This window comes from Porites lutea, chromosome 5 (genome assembly GCF_958299795.1).
Source record: "Porites lutea chromosome 5, jaPorLute2.1, whole genome shotgun sequence".
NCBI classification, from domain to species: Eukaryota; Metazoa; Cnidaria; class Anthozoa; order Scleractinia; family Poritidae; genus Porites; species Porites lutea.
The window spans coordinates 34,801,952-34,808,012 of NC_133205.1; the positions used below are offsets into that span (position 1 = coordinate 34,801,952).

The following is a 6,061-nucleotide window of genomic DNA, read 5'->3' on the forward strand; positions in this document are numbered from 1 at the left end:
AGCGCCGACTCATTTCGCTTCAATAATCAGGAATGTTCTCGATCTTTTTACGCTTTCGTTGCCTCTCGCCCGACATGTTTTGCATGGCGTTTGGTCATGCGAAACCTCCACGAAACATCTTTCGCCTCGCGCGAGGTAACTTTATCCCGATTCTAAAAATAACTCGAGACGAATTACCTATGGAATAGGGTGTATATGGGGGATGCCCTCTCTGTCCCCTTTATAGTCTCTTGGGCTGATTAATTTCACGCTTTCAAAATGATCAGTAAAGTCAATAAAGCTCTTGTTAGGTAGAGGGTGCCCGTCTTTGTATTCCTCAATAGAAAAGTTGAGCTTCTTGGCGTTAAAACAATTTTTCTGCGTAACGTCCTGTCTGTCTTAAATTTTTCAAAAGACGAAACACTCTTGAAAGAAAATTGAAGCAATCGACAAAGGAAGAAGTATACGGTTAATACCATACCTTTTCAGATTTATTCCATTTTTTTTTTTCGCCTTGTATAAATTGACCTGAGATGTAGCGTCCTCCTTCCCTTTTTCTTTAAAAGGCGAGAGAAAAAGGTTTCTTTTTTATAATCAGTCCTTTTTTGTAATCAGTCCCATAAAATCCATTCCATTCCTCAAGTTTTCACGGGATCATTTGCGGTCGACTTTAGGGATCACTTGCGGTCGAGGATCATTTGCGGTCCATTTTGGGGATCATTTGCGGTCTCGGGATCATTTGCGGTTGGGGATCATTTCCGGTACTGTACACTCCCTTTCTTTCTCCTCGCTCTCTCTTGTTCTCCTTTCCTTTTCCTTCGTTACTGTGATTTTTTTAAAGCTTCTCGGGCTTAAGAAACCTTGACGCCTTTTCACTCAAACGACTGCAAATTTCGTTAGGATGGTTTTGCAAAAATCGATTAGAAATGTATCCCGCATAACTGCTGTCCTTATGGGGTCAAAACAGCACGTAATTGTTGTATAGAATCAAACCGAGCAATCAGTAGTTTCTGTTACTTTGAGAAACATACAGTTCAGTCTGTTTTTTTCTCGAGGGGCTGATGTCTCAGTGTGCAAGACTAAGCTTTTCAGGGATAATGCTTGGTCAACAGTGCTCCTGCCAGCTCTCCTCCTAAAGTTGTCGAATTACGCCGAAATTATGCTTTTAGGACAGGATATAAATTTGCCCCCAAACTAACAGTGAGAGTTTCTGTGCCAATAGAAAACAGTGGCACCCAACAACTATTTTCGGTAAAATATTTTTTCGGAGAAGCAAATAACATTGCCTATAATTTTCCATTACTTGAGGACGGCTAATAATAGATTCCCTACGATTCTCTGAAGTTTAAATTTTCATTTTTCACTTCACAAGTGAGGCTACTGATTTCGTAGAAAAAAGGAAACCTAATAGTTTTGGGATTAGAAGATGCGAGGGAAAGAGGAATCAGAAAATGTCTCACTTTCGTTATACGTCAAATTGCATCTAAAATTTTCGGCAAGATAATACTCAAGCCCTTCTTATTTCGAAAAGACTCAAGTTCCCTACCTTAGGATGACCGAACAGACACAAATTTTATAGCGCCGCTTAGAATGTATTTCTAAAGATCTTAATGTACTCTGGATAGCCTAAAAAGTGTTTTCAAATGAATGTATTTAGGAGGAAACCGTCGGATGCCCCTGGAATAATTACAACGCTTGATTATTGTGTGTCTGTTTTAATATCGGATCGTGGATGACACAATATTGGTTGATTTCATGAAGTCGGGAAGAATATTACGAAAGTCAAAATACTCGTAAAATAAACTGAGGCCTTTAAAACAGAACAAAACAAAAAATGAGGACGTTTTTTTCGTTTTGTCTTTAGAGTTTACCACGGATCTTCGTATTAAATTATCACGGCTTGAACAGTGCTTTTTCGGAAACTTATGCTTATAATTTCTCCCAGTTTTACCAAGGAACATGAAAACATAACCTTTTGTTCGCCCCATGTAAGGGAATCTGGAAAATTTCTGAATTGTGTCTGCAACACAGCACACGGCTGTGTTGCAGACACAATCAGAAATTTCTGCTTGTGGAATCCGCAATCCTGAGCATTGCAATCCGGAATGCAGCTTAAGGAATCCGGAATCCCACTAACGACTAGAAACCCGAATGCAAGTTCTAATACTGAAATCCTTGGCGCGGAAAGAATCCAACTGCTGTCTCAAATACACCAATTATATGAGGCGATTTTATGTTGTCTTGACCAATCAGTATATCAGCACAATCGGCAAAGTTCTACCGAGGAAGAGATGACCTCCTTTACAGATTCCATTCCAATTATATTTTGCTCTGTTTCAGTTGAGCTATATATTACAGTTGAATTCAAGATAATTAAGGTAAGGACAAACCATTTACTGGAAAAAATCAGCCGTGACTGTAGAGTGTTTTCATTGTCACGAATTAAAAATTAAAAAATTAAAAAAAAAAGAGACTTTGAAAAAAATTAAATGAAAGAAGCTAAGAAAATAAATGTTACAGAAGACTTAAAAATTTACAACATGTCCAAGCCTCGGGTCTGTGCGGCGCACAGTGTTTTAGTTGTTTACCGAAACGTTTCACGCAAGTTTATTGGTGGTTTTCACTGTCACGCCATCAAAATTAAAAATGGAAACCTTTTAATACCGAAAGTCTATCTAAATTTGGGAAATGAAAGAAGATACATATTCAAAAAGCCTTGCCAGGAACCAGGTCTGTGCAATATTTCGTGTGCGATATATTCGGAAAAACGTTTTACACAAATTTATAAAGCTTTGGAGACGCCATGTTTGTGTCCGTTTTAGGGGCACAAATATGGCCTCCGGAAACCAACAGAAACATTTGTTTTTGAGTTTTCCTATTAATGCGTGAACTCTTCGCTTGAGGAACTCATAAAGATTAAAGTAATATTTATTCTGAGACAAGGAATCTTTAGGTAGCAAAATCTCCCAAAATCGGTAATGTTTTTAATCCACGTAAGAGCTTTCCTCGCCGTCAGCTAAATGCCGCGTCACGCAAAAGCCTGGAAATCCAAGCGTCCAGTGTCGCAAAAACCAGGAACCCTTTTGAACCGAAAATTGGTTTGTGTAAAGTTTTAAAGGTGCTGTAATACTACGTAAAAATAGAAACTCAGAAGAAGCGATAGTTTCTTAGTTTGAATTTGGGTGATGTCATGCCCAAGAATAGAGCTTTGTATGGACATGCCATGCGGGTGTACCAACATGGAGCACCAATACGGTGACTACAAATCAACAAAGACAGCAGGTTTTCACTTTTGTACCGCTTAAAATGTATAAACTGCTGAAAACCATAACTGGGAGATACCTTTTCTATAACCAGACATCTCTGCAGAGGCGACCACTGTGGTGTCACGCACTGTGAAAATTTGGAAATTCAAAATGCTGTGTTTTCAAAAGACGCCACGGGGCTGAAAACCTCTACAAAGACTTATTATTCGGTCCACTTCAACCTGTTATACCCCTCAGAGGACCTCGCTATTTTGATTTTAGAATTTGATGATGTCATGGTGAAAACACCCCTATAGATAGATGACGACATGAGTCGGCTACTGGAAGCGAACAATCACAGCCCAGGGCTTTTCTCAAAGAAAATGGGAGGCGCGCCCCTCCTACACGCCCAACGCCCGTGGGGCGTGTGAGGATCGCGCGCTTCGGGCGCGTAAGACTCTTACGCTACATATACTCTTTACCGATTTCTTTACATGTTTTGAGAAAAAGCGTGACTGTCCTGCAGTGTAGACACACTGCAGGGTTTACCGTACGGTACTTAACTCAAAGGTGCTAGATGCTTTCAGCGCTTTACCTTGCCCTTTGCAGAACTCGGTGAGGTGTTTGCAAACCAAACGCTCGCTGGATATCAAGCCATCCACTGACCATCCAAGCGTTCTTTCAGATCACAAAGCTTTGAGTGAGATCGGGCGAAGCATCCTTAGAGTAAGTAACACGTCTTCCAGTCCAGTCAGTTCGGTTAATTTCAACAGAATGATTCTAAAAAAACTAGGAATGCCTCGATGGATCAAAGTCAAACAAAATTAAACAACAACAACAACAGCAAAAAACCTGTCACGCAGTAGTACAATCGCGTGCTGTATATTCATATGAACTTGTGTGACCTTTGGTCCCGTGAAGGAGTTGAGACAAGTGCTTCTTTAAATATTGACGTCGATCCCCAATATATCGGCTCCCGAATTATTTAAAATAAACCGACGTAGCTCATTCCGGTTTGTACTCTTATCACGAGTTCGTAATAACATTAAGGTAAATTCAATCTTAAGTTGGATTTTTAACCAAACAAAGTATTTTTGCGAATAAAGTAATTCTTGCGTTCCGACACCCAGTCAGGACTTATTATAAAAAAGCTCCTACTTGGTTCGGTGGCTGGCTGAAAGAAGCACTGTTTGTCAATGTAGCGGAATTCTTTTGGGAAACGAGAAAGCTCGCTTTGAGGCCTTCGTGCCGCTAAGCTCCGGGGTCGTCGTAGCAAATCTTCGGTGCTTGGTCGTTCGCGCGTATTAGGGCCTCTTCATATGAGCCCGGTTGACCGGGCTGGCTCGGTTACCGGGATGAATTTTGCTTTGGGTTCATATGAGAAATTTCAGCCCGGTTTCCGAGATGAGAAAAGGTCAAAGATCCTGGGTACGAGTTCTGGCGCCAAATTTAGGAAACAAAGCAAACATAGCGAAACACAAAAATTTTAACTTTTGGGCCTATCTTAGCATCGGTAACTCTTAAAGCTGTATAACTGCAGTTAAATGGGATGCTTATGATGTGGAAAATACAGCAGGCAATGCAAGACGATGCCATCCGGACCGCCAGAATTCATCCCGCCGTTCATCCCGGTAACCGGGATGAAGTGTTCATATGGCAAAATTTCCAGCCCGCTTACTTTACCTTATCTCGGTTGGAAAAACCGAGATCTCGGGAACCGAGCCAGCCCGCCCTCTCATATGAACACATCGAAAATTTTACAAAGGATTTAGAGGTGAGGCGAGATCTCGGAAACCGGGCCAGCCCGGTCAACCGGGCTCATATGAAGAGGCCCTTAGAGACCTTTAGCTTCAGGTAAACCGCAAACCGCAAACCACAAACCGCAGTTACGCGTTTGCAGTTTCGCGTTGCCGAGATTTCACACTTTAGCAAGGCGTTCAGTTCAGTTCAGTTCAGTTCATTTTTATTTAGGCAAAATATAATACAATACAAGAATACATATAGGAATTGTAAGGTTGCAAGGGAGCCCAGAAGAAACCAGAAGGCTTTATGAAGCCTGGGCTCTCCAGTCTCAAAGAAATAAGCAAAATAAAATGAAATTCGCGGAGTGATACGTAAAAATAGGAACTAAACAGAGACTGAGTTAAGATATGAATTCAGTAACAAGATAGAAAAAAAATTTAACACTGGATTGGAACAGAATACTTTCCTTTGTTAGTACGGCAGAAACGAATATAAAATTGATTTGAACTACGCGTTCATTGTTTAGGGCCGCCATGTTGTTTTCATCAAGTCGAAGTGCATCACTTTAATCGCCCAAAACTCAGCAATAATTCATTGATTCGAGATCAAAAATCCAACAAACACATCGCAAACGGATATAAAAAGCTAGTTCATACCTTTAAACGCGAGGCTGTACAATTTTTTGTGGCAAAAAACCTTGCCGTAAATCACTTACCGCTGGAAACCTCTCCTGCGGTTCAAACGTGAACTGCAAACTGCAAACGTGACCGCAAGGCCGTGGTCACGTGACATTTTGCGGTTTGCGGTTTGCAGTTTCCCATGAAAAACGTGATGCAAAAGGTCCCTAATGCCGACACCGAACTCGTAGGTCTTCGACCACTGCTTCGGCTAATTTGAGACGCATTACTACTGGGCCTTTGACACAGGAAAAAATAACGGATTCCCATTTTTGGATATTTTAGGGTCTTTAAAGAATACCCATAAAAATCCCAAATTTGGCAAAGTGAGACAAGTCCCAACCAGGGAAGTCCCAACCAAGTTCCCTGATTGGGACTTGTCTCACTCTTCCAAATTTGGGATTTTTGTGGTTATTC

General features: G+C 41.0%; 1 pseudogene; it reads right to left on the bottom strand.

The window, feature by feature from the left end:
* Positions 1-4,206: 4,206 nt before the first annotated feature.
* Positions 4,207-6,061, bottom strand: part of LOC140936735 (uncharacterized) — a 2,673-nt pseudogene continuing 818 nt past the window's right edge.